This window comes from Camelus bactrianus, chromosome 26 (genome assembly GCF_048773025.1).
Source record: "Camelus bactrianus isolate YW-2024 breed Bactrian camel chromosome 26, ASM4877302v1, whole genome shotgun sequence".
Lineage (NCBI taxonomy): Eukaryota > Metazoa > Chordata > Mammalia > Artiodactyla > Camelidae > Camelus > Camelus bactrianus.
The window spans coordinates 2,482,632-2,497,230 of NC_133564.1; the positions used below are offsets into that span (position 1 = coordinate 2,482,632).

Here is a 14,599-nt window from a genome sequence, read left to right on the forward strand (position 1 = left end):
AATCGCGATTGACAGCCAAATGCAAACACATGGAGAGCAAAGGCCTAGAAATCACAGTTCCTTTAACTCTGCTACTAACTCAGTAGGGGAGGAAATTCCTCACTGAGGAGACAGTGGAATCCCATGCATAAGACAGGATACACAGTAGAAACTGCGCTAGAATCGGGGGTGACTTTCTTAGAAGAATTCTAAAGTTAGAACATTGCTGAAAAACTATAAATACACTGACAGACAGATTAAAACACACAGTCATATATATTATATAGAAACATATGAAGTCTGCTCCCATGTTACATAGAAATACAAACATATTTGTTCATTTATGGGCACTGATTACTTTTTCCCAGGTAGAATATTTCAACTAAAACAAATAATCAATAATACACCCCTCTTGTCAAAACTAGTTGATAAGTTACTCTGCTATGTAATCATAATATGCCTAAGATAGATCTAAAATAAGTGAAAAAGATCTTTGTATGGTTTCTTGAACTCTTCTCAACATTCCAAACTTAATTTTAAAATAGATCTGAGCAGTATTTCTATATTATCTTTTCCCTCGTGAAATGACCAATACAGTCTGTTGTCAAATTTCTGTCCTTACAATGATTCACGAACACCGTATCCTCACAAAACTGCTGGACAGCAAGTCACTATCCAGACACTGTGACCAAACAAACGAAACACAAGGAAGACAGTGACCCTATTCTGGAGGGCTTACCGTCTGCGTCAACACCGGGGTTTTTATTTGATTGGTTTGATTGGGTAGCAAGATAAAATCAATCAATTATTTTCCTCTCTGAGCATTCTGTAAGTCATGACTCTTTTCAGTGTCATGAGCAGGAAAGACTTAAGCATGACTTGATTAGGTCAAATAGCAACAATCATCACCGGAGAGTGAGTAATAAAGAAGTTAACTGATAGCAATTCTTCTGCCTACATGAGACCTAAAATAAACCTACACTGATATCCGAAAGGAAAATGAGGAGATGAGGTTCCCAATGAGAAAACAAACAAACAAGAAACCAAAAAAGGAAAGACTTTTTCATTAACTATTCCAGGCAGTAGTGGAGCATGGTGGTGAAGAGCACAGATGCTTGGGGACAATCATGAGGCTCTGAACTCCCACAGCACTGGGTAGCTTTGACACTCATAAGTCAGTGAAATTTTCTGCATCTCAGCCTCCTATCCATAGACTGGGTATAACAACAGCACCCGTCTCCTAGAACGGTCCTAAAAATTAAGATATTTTATATGTAAATTTTAAATAAAATACCTCAGATTTTAAATATTGCCCCAAAAGCACAAGGAAAAAAGAAAACAGAGATAAATTTGAGTTCATCAAATTTAAAACTTCGCTTCAAAGGACACCATCCAGAAAGTGAAAAAAACAATACTCAGGAGAAAATATTTTCAAATAATTTATCTGATTAGGAATTTGTATCTCCAAATAAAAAAGAGCTCCTACAATTCAACAAAAAAGACAACTAAATTAAAAAATGAATAAAGGATCCGAAATGGTATTTTTCAAGGAAAATATACAAATGGCCAATAAGCACAATGAAACGATGTTCAAAATCATTAGCTGTAAGGGAAATCATGTCAAAACTACTAGGAGAAACCGCTTCACACTCACTACATTAGGTTATAATTAAAAAAAGAATAACAAGAACTAATGAGGACACACAGGAATCAGAGATAGCAGCCCTTGCTGGTGAGATGTAACGCTGCGTGGCTACTTTGGAAAACAGCCTGGCAGGACCTCAGAGAGTTGAACAGTTGGTTTCTGAATGACCCAGCAATTCTGCTCTGTGGGCACACACGTAAGAGAACTGAAAACAAATGTCCACATAAAAACTACAGGAATGTTCACGGTGCCATTATTCATCACAGCCAAAAAGAAGAAACAACCAAAATGCCTATCACCTGATGAATGCGTAAACAGAGGGGCCCAGCCATACAGTGGAATATTATTCAGTAATAGCAAAGCATGGAGTACTGACCCAGGCAACAATGTGGACAAACATTGAAAACGTTACTCAGTGTGAAAGGAGTTAGTCAAAATAGACGGTTCCATTTACATGAATTGACTCGATTTACATGAAATGTCCAGCACAGGCAAATCCACAGAGGGAGAAGAGTGGCTCCCTGGGGCTGGGGGAGGATGGGGAAGATGGGAATGAGTGCTTATGCATATGGGGTTTCCTGTTAGGAGGATGAAAATATTCTAAGATTGACTGGGATGCACAATTCTTGGCATAGAGTAAAAACCGGTGTAAATATTAATGGGTGAATTGTATTAAAACTGTTAAGAACAAAAGCACCTCGGGCCAGTAGCTTCCCATAGTAGATGCAAATTGCTAACTTTTATTACAGGAAGAAGAAACTGCTCTCAGCATGAAAGCAGGAGATCAGCAAATGTGAGTTAACCGAAATTGGACAAGAGCAGTTCACTTGAAACAGTTGCTGAGTGTATATGAAATATTCAGAATGAAGAAAATCAGTTTGACATCAAGATGAAGCATTCTGCTTCAAATGCCGATCAAGGATTCGGCAAGCCCACCTGCTAGAAATAACCAGAGAAGAAACCTGGTTCTTAAACCAAGCACCACATCCAACAAGGAAATGGTGGTGAGGAAAGCAGTCAGCCAAAAAAACTGGAACAGTTTGCTACAAATAATTTCTCCACTGAAATTTCAAAAATAAAATGAAAGTGATGCAATGCTGCGCTGCCCTCACGTGAATGGGCTTCCTCCGGTGCTCGACAGTTTTGTAACCCCGAATGAGAGACTCAGGAGAATCAGCATGGCTCCTGGGAGTCCCCAGGTGACTGCCCACCAGCACGCTGACCACCATCACATCTGCCAGGGTTGAATTGCAGAGAAGAGACCAACTTCTGAAAGGCACAGGAAATGTTGGCAAGGGAAAAAATGGCTGCAGTCAGTCCTGGGACAGAGGCCCTGACAGCAGAGGCCAGAAGGCTGCAGGTGAACTGGAGTGGCACTGGGGAAGGAAGGGACCACAAGGGAGCAGATCTCAATTCTCTTCTCTCTCTCCCTTGGGTAGGAGAGTTAAAGCCTGCATCATTCTCACCTGGAACTGTGGGTTATGGCTGGCAGAAGTCGTACCGACACGGAATGATTATTCAAGACTCTGTGGGAAAAGTCCAGAAAAAGAGAAGGAGTAGGGAGCCAACTCCACGAGCCTCTCAAATTCTCCTATATTTACTGTGTATAACGAAAGGAAAAAGTCATTAACTTTTGTGTGATAATAAGTAGGAACTTGAGGAAAGACGGGAGGAGACAGAGATTGTAGAAACCACAATGAGTACAAAGGCTTAGTGTATCTTTAGGGAAGTCATGGGGTGAGGGGAATAAGATACATTCTTTAGATATGTGAATTACAAAGCAGACCACGAGACCAGCCAGGTCCTTGTTTTGGGGATAATAGACTATCTAAAAGCACACAAGCCCAGCTTGTATAGCTGAGGGCCTGGGTCCTTGCTTTGAAATGAGCAGAGTGCTATCTAAAGCATCAACTATGCAAGCAAATCATTGTCTCTGCTTTTTAAGGCAAGGAGACAGGAGTGAGGATGCACAGGCTCCTGCTTGCAAAGCAGTTACTAAGCACACATTTTTCTTCTGAACATTGACAGGCGCCTGGGGTCTGTTACAATTTGTTAACCTAATCTTGGGCTCCCACATGTAACCATTATGGAACCATTATGGAGGACACCCTAGGATAACAAATCCTAGCCCTGGGTCTTTTCCTGCCACCTTCAGACACTCTAGCATGATCTAGACACATCCCTGACTAACGATCCCACAGAACCACCCAGACTCTTAACTCCTGGCGCTTGAAACTTAATTTTAGCTCTACACAACTTAACAAAGAAAAGTTTCAGAAATAGAAGATATTACATTCTTTTATATCTCATCATATGAACTAATTTTTCTGATTGCTCTAAGCTGATTCTAATTGGCAAAGCACCTAATTCTGCAGGTGAATTCAGTACTTTCCATTGGGCATAACTTGCCAGGTTGGGCTCGCTAAATTCTATTGGTCAAATACTGATACACTTAATTGATTTCATTGTTCATCAGTTTCAGCCAGGAGGAGAGGGAGTGTCACTCTATTCCTCAGCCCACCCTCAACACTTTTCTCATCAGCAACTCAGGTCTCCTGAAAATAAAACAAAGAATTTGTTTCCCTTCTACGCTTTCCACAAACCCAACAGGAAACATCAGCCTGGAGAAAGAATTCAACAAAAATGTTCAAACAAAAATCTATAAAACCTGAAGCAACTCCATCTCCGAATCATGATACACAATGACATGAAAGTAAGTGTGTCAAGCACAAAGCATGCGTGAGCCTGACCACCTCATTTCTATTCTTCAAAGGAAGGAAGGTTTTCATATTTTTTATTATCACTCTTTCTCATTGCTTCTGATTAAGCCAAAAATTAGTTTATGAAATAATTAAGCACTGCAATAACAGATTTTTGTTGTATCAATTATAGAAGGCATTCGGAGGGGATAGGAAAACCCAGCTCTGTAAAAAATGTAAAATTTCTTCCCCTATTAAAAACACGTATACAAAATGCAACAGAGAATTCAAATTCTTGCGGAGAGGAGCAAAAGCCACAGAATCAAAGCAAAGTCATTACTATGAGTCAATTCAAAATTCACTAGACAAGCATGCTCAAAGCATTCAAAGAATTTTGAAGGCACACTGCAAACCATTCACTTAATGATCTGCAGGCTAGAGGAAGAATTTCCCTCTTTAACAGACAACAGAAATCAAAAGGGTGCCCCTCCAAACAAAGATGAAAGTTCAATCAGGTTTTTAACAGTTCTTATAAATCAGCATGTTCTAAAGAACAAAATTCAGAAAGTTTAAACATTCATTCAAACCACAATGAAACAAGCACTTAAAAAAAAAGAAAAAAACCCCAAAGAAACTAAGCACATTGATCATGCACTTGGATCAATGAGAACGTCTTTTACCCTTCGAAGAACAGGCTATAGCCTTTTACTTGAAAATTAACACTACTTTAAAGATAACTCCTAAAACGGATTTCATCATTCATGTTGCCTTGAAAACTCTGAGGCACTTGTATCTGATCAGAAAAGCAATTCTAGTAATAGTATGTTACAATTCAGCGCCAGTTTGCTTTAGAAGAAAAAAGAAAATCTACTGTTCCTCAAATCCTGCACAGAGTGTGAAGTGCCTCCCGGCCTCTTTCTCCTCCCGTTTTCTAAGCTCATGCTCCCCAACCCTTCTGAAACAAGTATGACAACCTCTTATTTCCAATATGCCAAATGACAAAATAATATCAATTTATTTGTGTAAATATATGCCTACATCTTGAACTGGAGGAGGAAGGTATCAGAGGGCTACATGGAACTTATTTCTATCTTCCTGAAATCACACACAAACACGTTCACACAGACACAAACACATACACACTGAATTACTGAGCACTTCACAAGCTTAGGAATTCCAACTTCTAGAAGATAACTTTGCAGTAAGTTTAAAATACAAAACTGTCAAGTTCTGAAAGACTTGATCATCTGCTAAATCATCCAAATATCAACGAGACCCAATTTGCCTTCTCTGTAGAATGTAATTTCCCATGATGTCAAAGCAGACCCTAAGAAGTACTGGATCCAAGACTCGTGTTTATCACTAGCTATTATCGTTTTTAAACAAGTAAACAGATTCAGAAAAGTATGTCCCAACATTTATTCTTATTGAAATAGCATATGTATTCAATTGTCTATACAGAAAATAGGTCCCATGATGGTGTTTAAGAGCTATTTTGTGTATTGGAATATTTATTTTTAATTGAAGACAAGGAGGGTGGGTATTACTCAGTTGTAGAGCACTTGCTTACCATGCACAATGTGCTGGCTTCAATCCCCAGTAATCCCCCCCCCCCCAAAAGTGCTTATTTAAAAATAAGAAAAAAGTTATAAAAAAATGCAGACTAAAAACCACTGCAATGTAGAAGCCAGAACTATAAAAAAAACATGTGTTTCTATCAAATACTGACTATATGTCAAACACAGGGACAACCACAAATCACCCCTGACAACCATCACGTGTGGTTCTCAGCAACCCTTCTAAGTAGACACGGATGAGAAGCCCAGCACTGCGGATGAGGAGACGGAGCTCGGAGGAGCCGGGGACGCTGACCGTCCTACTCCCCGTGACAACACGTCAGCCCAGGACAAGTGCTGACAGAGCTGCAGTGAGGGGACATGCAGCTGCGTGGAAACTTCGGGAGCTGGGAGTCCCAGAAAACACGAAAAATTGTTCAGTGAAAAACCAGCTCAAATATATTACACTGTGTCACATTCTTTAAACAGGGAACATGACTGAGACCTTTTTGATGCCTCCGTGTCCTTTATGCCATCATCAGTTATTTGCCCTCACAGCATGACCAGTGATGATCTGGACCCCTTATGAAGTGCACTCAGATGGTAGAGCTTTTAAAGCTGTTTTATGAAGTTTGTAAGACTCTGTCTATTCCTCACACAGGCGGTCATCCATCACTTCTCACTGGTGTGGACGTACCATCTAAAATCACTGCTTTCTGCTTTTTAAAATCCCTTCATCTAATCCAGACTTTTCAACAGCAAAGAATCAGCTCAACCACAGACAGTGAACAGCTTTTCACCAAATGGACTCGAACAGCCCATCGGACTACCTGGAAGCCCTTTTCTTCTATTAAACCCACTTCCGGGTACTTCATCATTTTCTGATTGGTGGACTTGGCCTCTGACTGGCCTACTCAGACAGCTCCCAGCCTCACATCCGAGGATGGGAGAGGGCCCTGCTCTTGGGAGAAATCAGTGAGGAAGGCGGACATCCTCCAGTCAGGACTGCACGTGTAGAAGTGCCACAACGTGCTCAGAAATTATACCGTAAGCACACCTGGGCTCCCATGGACTGGTTTCACATTAACCAAACTCACGAGACACTGATGCAAGAAAACCAGAAACTTAACTTATTAATGTAACAGAATATGTGAAACTATGAACCAGACTGAAATATCAGAGTTCAACCATGAGTACAGTTTCTCCTCCACGGCCTAATCCCGGGCAGGCAGTAACATGGCAACCATGGACAGAAGCAGAGCAGGAAGGGTTTCTAGATTAACTCAATGGACTAAATTTCTCTTATACCAACAGATCTACTGCCTGGAAAACAATTAACGCTAATCACGGTGCACTCTTCGTGGACAGTGGCTGAGACACGACTGTGAGCACCTGTGTAACTCTCCTTTGCCTGTCCTTATTGGGCAAACTGATGCACAGAAGTACAGAGATCCAGGGATGCAGATACCTATAAACACCCAAAGCCCATGCCTGGGAGCCTCAAAACCAGACAGCCAGGGTTTAAATACCAGCTCTGCCACTTACTAGCTCTGTGACCTTGGCCAACTTACCCTCTGTGTGCCTCAGTTTCCACACTGTAAAACTGGGATAAAAATCAAACATTCCTTACACGATTGTTGAGAAGATTGAAGGATTCATTTCTGTAAAACTCTCAGAAAAGAATGTAGCACATTATTGGTGCTCAACAAATGTCAACTTAATATTAAAGTGATTTACAAGTCTCCTTTCTAATCATCTTCTGTGTTTCCTGGCTAGACTAAGTCCCAAAGAAAATCCTTATTTCTCCTTTTATAAACTCTTGGGAAGCACCCTTCAGTTCCATACCACCACCTGTTTAAACTGAGGGAAGGGATGCCTCCTCCCCACTCCTCTTGGCCACGGAGAGTGCTTCTCCACACCACAGACCCATGGCCCACAGCTAGCCTTTATCACACTAACAGAGTGAGGTGTGAGTCCGGAGAGACAAGTAGGGTATGTGAAACCGTTCCTTTCCTTCCAGTGCTGGCCACACTTGGGAAGCACCCGGGATGCTCAGCTCCATGGCAGGACAGCCCTGTGCATGATGGGGCAGGTCCTCTCAAGGGAAGGCTCGCTGTGGCCCAGAGTTACCTGGGACAGGGTGAGTCTCTACTTCTGGGACACAGTATAATGACACGCATTTTCCCACAGCCCTGAAGTTCATGGAGAACGTGGCTTCATCAGTAAAAATGAAGACATATATCACCTGCTTACTCTTTTCTGTCATCTCTCAGTTGGCTGCTGGAGACAACATGTGTATAAGTATTGGATCCCATTAAGCCCCAACCTATTTGAAGTAACAAAAAATTCTGTGGCTTAACGTTGGTTCAGGGCGACTGTGTAACAGTTCTGACTTTGCTGATGCTAAATTATGGGTATAGGAACTATCGAACCTCCTCAAATATCTTTCATCATAAAACCAGCTTTCCTTATTTTCCTGTTTCTTAGTAATTGCCAAAGACTATCAAATGATGGCTTCTCACAAAACAGTAGCTAAAGTTTATGAGCCCTCTTGACATACCCACTGTGGTAAACACTTTACATAATTTATAATTCTCACAATTCTACAAAGCAGATATGAGCATCCCCATCTCACAGACGAGGGAAATCTCAGAACGAACTGACTTAGGCTCACGTGGCTCAGTGGCAGCGTGTGCACGCAAACCCAAGTCAAAAAACTACACCCCTTCCTATATGTACCAAATCTCCTACCACTAATTAACACACAGCGGCGGGGTCAATACTCAGGGAACCCAGTACAATGTTCAGCTTTAAGGTGCTCCAGAGGCCGCTTCTAGCTGTTTTATAAATTCCCTTCTCACTGGTTTCTAGCACTGGAAGAAAAGTCCGATTTTGCCATTGTTTGCACAGCAAGTCTGAGATGTTCACAGCGAGATGACAGAATAAAACTAAGATATAAGCAGAACAATATTTACAGGTAGACAGACATAATGTAGACTGTGCTATTCTGAAGCATTAAGCAAAGAAATCAAAATAAAATAACGTTGTTTAAGCTTTCTTTAACAAATAGGAAAATTAAGAAGTTAAGAATGTGCAACAGCGCCACCTATGTCTAAAAAGACCTTCCAGGTTGCCGGGAAACATGCAACACAAAATTGCCTGTAGGATCAGAAACGAGAATCAGATAACTAAAAGCTTCTGTAGACATACTGCACTATGTTTCAGGGTAAGGGAGGGGTATTCAATATTTAATCTGATATTGCTAATACTCCTGAATATAAACAAAAGACATAGGCTTATGGAAACTCATCTTAGAGGAGGAAAGAAACCAGTCCAGCCTCTTCAGTTTACAGGAAGTGGAGACTGAGACCTGGGATATGTCCTCCTGGCAATCGGCAGCAAAGCTCTCCTAGGCCTCATGTCTTGCACTGTAGCAAAAACCAACAGATCTTTACTAGGCCTATATTCATAAAAGTAACGTCTGTATTTTTCCAACAGTAGGTAATCTTAGTATCTTGCCAAATACTTCTCAAACAGCCAGGAAATCGTAAAAGTTTGTTGAAATACAAAAACATTTATTTACATATTAAAACAGCATGAGATGTATTCTATTAAAAAAGTTACATGTCAAATCAATGTTTTGATATTTTAAACCTGTTAAAAGTGCAAGAAAAAAAACCAAAATTTTCTTTAATCACAAAAGAGAGAAGATTATTCCCTGAAAATGATAAATGTGGATTTTTTTAAACTTAATGGATCTGGTCAGAATCCACGAATTTAAATGTCTGAGTGGATGTTACACGGTAACATGAATTCTGAGTTGTAACAATACACATTCTGTGAAAATAATCTTCAAGGTCGTCTGCTTAAGGCAATTTAACTAATCCCTGTCTCTAAAGAATGATATAGATTTCATTAAAACTTCATAGTGCACTAAAAAAAATAAATGAATCCTTGTTACTTTAAGCCATATTCATATATATCATATATATACATATTGAATATGCATCAGAAATAAGCCACCCCCTTTAGTATTCAGAGTTGATCCTTCTAAAATACCTGTCATTGTGACAGCACATTTTTATTAAGCACCTTTTGGGTGCTTTGTATACAAGGCGTCTAAATCTCACAGACAAGGAAAACGATATTACTCAAATTTCACAAATGAGGAAATGTACTTAAGCCATAAAAACAACTTACCTATTCATCATCAGGAAAGAAAAGAGTAAAGATTTTACTTATAATATTCACTGACAATCTTTTCTTCCATATTAAGACTACATAAAACCAATTCAGTCTTTCTAAGTATTTCTGTCAATAAGGGCCAATAGAGAAAAGCAAGTAACATCACTAGCAATGGTTGGACTTTCAAAGCCCACTTCTCTTTGCATTATAATTATTTTTAATGTTTTGTTTTTAGTGCTCACAGAGCACTAAAATTAAAAAAAAATTAACTTTTTAAGTCATTACATGAGAATAAAACTTTTGTAAAAAATGTACAATTTTAATTTATGCCACTCTGTCTCACATTCTCACTGGTGTCTCTCCTTTGAAGTCCTCATCAGGCTGAGATCACTAAAATTGGCCATTTATGGAGTCACAGGAGTTCGGGAATCCACTCAACGGGAGGCTGATTAGAGGAGCAATTAAAAATGCATTCTGTGCAGCCAGGGTTCCAGCACTGAGCAAGCCACTGCCAGCTGTGTGTAATTTGGGACAAGGTGCTCCATCTCTCAATCCCTCAGCTGCAAAAAAGGAGACACTGATACCTACCCTCAAACACCTGCTATGAAGTAAAACATGAGGAAAGCATTTTAGCCTTAGGCAGGTGTCCATTCAGAGCGAGTTTGGTCATTATGATGATGAGGATGGGTGTTAATAAATTAAGCTAGACCAGAAAGTAGAAATCACCATAAAGGAGAAACATTTAAATCAATGAGCATTTTCTTTTGGATGGATTGCAGAATATTCTATTGATTTTTTTAATAAACCAAGATTTGTCCATTAATAATAGATTTACAGGTTCATGGACAAGTCTCCAGAAAAAGAATTAGAGGCCTCTAACCTCTGAATACTAAGAAAGTAAAGTTTAAAAAGAATTATGGGGGAGATTATACCTCATTTGGGAGAGTATGTGCTTAGCATGTATGCGGCCCTCAGTTCAGTCCCCAGTAACTCCATTTAAAAACTATTTTTTTAAGAAATTGAGAATTAAAGCAAACAGATGGAGGAATACAGAATTTTTTTAGAGACTCAACTCAGACTTCTGATGGGGAATAAAACATCCATTTCTCAGAGGAAATCTTGAAAACTATGTAAACTGGATCTGAGATGTCTAGTCTTTTAACATTATTGAAGAATTCATATTACCAAGTCTTAAAACTACCTGATAACCCACAGTGGTGATAGTGATCATAACAGCTGCCAACACGGATCGAGCTCCGGCTAGGAATGCTCTGTTCTGACATCTCTGCCCCTGAGGCCTCACCAGGCTGAGAGCACTAACTTCGGACATTCATGAGCATCTCGTGTAAGTCCTCAATTTGTGCTTCTCACTCCCCCCTCACCAGGCCCTCTGAGGGAAGCACTGTGATCATCTTCCCCACCCGCAGTTAAGGCCACTAAGGCACAGAGACTAAACCCGATCCAGGTCACACTGGCATTAAAGGACGTGTGTATTTCTGCTGTTTTACTTTTTACAAAGGAATCTGAGATATCAATTCAAGGGAGACTGTTAAATAATCAAGTCTGTCTGGTCTCCACCTCAAAGAGCACATAATATAGATTCCTGATGTAGGATGAGGCTGCCGCCACAAACTGACTCAGCTTGAAATTAATATCCAAGATGAAGCAGCGGATTCACGTAAATATTCACGACTGTCAACTCCGCTCTCGGGTCTGGGCCCTTCACTGCCTGAACGGGGGTGAAATCCCCACCCCTGTCAGGGAGGGAAGAGCTGCTCTTCCAGGTCGCACCCAGGCTTCACGGGCTGTTTCCCCTCACAGACTGTCGTCAACGATTAAAAAGCTCTCAAGATTTTTACACCATGCAAAACTGAAAGACATTTCTGCAGATGGAGCACTTTCTCAGGCTTAAACAATTTTTGCCTACACTCAGCAAGGGGGAGAAAAGAAACATGACTCTGCAAAGTCTCTGAGCCTCACCACTCACAGGAGTAGAACTGCCTCAGCACAAGATGACAGTTCACATTGCAGGGTGAGAACAAAATAAAGCCGCCCCAACCACAGGCACTCCCAGAGACAGCGCTCAGCAGTCTTCTGCACACTCACGGTTGTGCAGCCCTCACCACCATCTATTTCCAGAAAACTCCATCATCCCAGAAGAAACCCCCTGTCACTATCAGTCATTCCCTAATCCCCCTCCACCCAGCCCCTTGCAAACATCACCTGCTCTCTGCCTCTGCATTTGCCTATTCTGCGCATTTCAGATCACTGAAGTCAATAATATGTGGCCGTTTATGTCTGGTTCCTTTCACTTAACGTGCTATTATCAAGGCTTTTCCATGTTGAAGTGGTATCAGCATCTCTGTCTTTTTTTTTTTTTTTGAAAACGTTAGTTTATTAAAAGGTGGTAAGTAATATCAAAAAGAGTAGAGTGGAGCATAAGGGGTGGGGATTCAAAGGGAAAAGGGTGGGTTGAGCAGTCAGGGTGGACTTCCCAGAACAGGTGGCCTTTTTCATCTTCCCCTTTATTTTTTTTCCTTTTTATTCACCCTTACGTATGAATAATGTTCCACTACATGGAGATACTACATTCAGTTCATCCATTCAGCAGCTATGTATGGACGACATCCAGAAGAATGAGGGTAAGAGGTGACTAGCAGGGATGGCATTTAAGCAAAGGGCAAGATGTGCTTTAAAAAAAAAAAGCCAACAAACAGAGGCACAAGGAAATTCAGTCCGTTTCTGAGCAAAGTGCATGCTTGCTTCGGCAGGACTACAGTGCAGGTCTGGGGAGGATATTGGCAGGAATCACGGGGAGGGAGTCACCTAAGAAGACTCCCCACCGAAATCAGCTCAGCCAATTCTCCTCCCTCATGTTTCTAGGCTTCTCTTATTTCATGTAATAGCACTTTAACTACACATCTGATCATGTGCATCAGACCAACTTACCTTGAAGCCACAGAAAATCATTCACTGACCGGAGCAGATCCAGAACAAAACTGTGATGGACCAGGGAGTACTGCAGCATCCCAGCCTGCAGGCACAAACCCCACATGTGCCTTGGTGATGTCCAGAAAGTAAAATGCATGGAAATATCTCACTGCTGGTGCACAACATCTGCCCCCAAATTGCCCCAAAATCATACTGGTAAAGCACTACTCAACCCTCTCACTACAAAAAAAAAAAAAAAAAAAAATGCTAAGAAGGCAAATTTAGGCTCTGCCATTGAAAACCAGCAACCATCAATGCCAGTATCTGAGCTGGAATGCTCCTGACTTCAAAAACCACTGTGGACTTATTTTTCAAACGGGAAAGCATATATGTATCCCACGTAGATGATATTACAGTAGGATTTTTATTTTCGAAACTTCCAGTTCAAAATTAGCACAAGAAAGATTATGTTCCAGCTTTTAAAAAACTCAATTATCTTCCACTTTCTTAATTTTGAACCTATTATTATTTTATAAATGGAGCAATGCTTCATATTATAAACCAAGTGTTTGGCTTCTGCAAACAAAACCTTTATGACCTCACTATTTCAGAGCAAACTTTAATGATGTTTTGAGAGGTGGGGCCTGGGGCGCTCACTAACAGCCCTTTAAATACTGACAAGGATGTGCTATTAATTAATGCAAAGGCACTAAGTCCACATTAACTAGGAAACCAAAGAAACAACACCAAAGCCTTACTTTATCATTTTTAAATATTCCTATTGTTTGAATATTAAAGTTCTTAAAAGATATGATTTTTTTGAGAAAGACAACAGCTGTATTAAATTTCCTCTCACCAAGAAAGCAAACTTTATCAAGACTAAAAACCCCTATGGAAATTCAAAAGACAGGACGTTTCTAGATAAGTGAACATGCAGATCTGAAAACAAACATAAATCCTATCAGATCTCACTCGAACCAGCTCAACAAAGTCTTGGGCTACCCTGGAACTTAGCTCTTCTCTTCCAAATGTTGGCTGAGCTAACATCATCACACAAGGCAGGGAAGAAGAGAAGAGGAAAGTCCACCTGGCGGCCTCCATCTGTTTCCTTCAAGCCAAAAGGCGCCGCAAGGGCGGCCCAGCTAACAAGCCCTCCCCATAAGGAAATCCGGCATCCACACTGCCCCTGCCGTCCCCAAGCAGCCCCGATGCCCCTCTCCCACTTGTGGCCTCCCAGCCTGTGAATGGTCTTCTAATTTCACTCCCCAGTTGGTGGCACCCTCCCCCTCTTCCCCGCTACACACAAACACACACACACAGACACACACACACACACACACACACACACACGCGCGGAGCCAAGGCAGCCTTCCCAAAGCATAAATTTGATTACATCACCCCACTTCAAACCCTTCAGAGGCTCCCTGGTAGAGTTCTAGCCCCACCCCCGACCCTGAACGCCCATCCTCACCTCAGTACCCAGGTCCCCAGTGACCTCAGTGGCCCCCTGACCTGCTCCTACTTCCCACTTGCCTCCAGGCTCATTTTGACTGTTTCTCAAGGAAGCCTTCCCTCCCTCCGACCTCCACAATTTGTTCCTCTGT

At 41.1% G+C, this 14,599-nt stretch overlaps 1 protein-coding gene across 46 annotated transcripts in view; it reads right to left on the reverse strand.

Moving 5' to 3' along the window:
• LOC141575151 (uncharacterized) overlaps positions 1-14,599 on the reverse strand; it is a 188,902-nt gene that overhangs the window by 37,891 nt on the left and 136,412 nt on the right. The window lies entirely within an intron of this gene.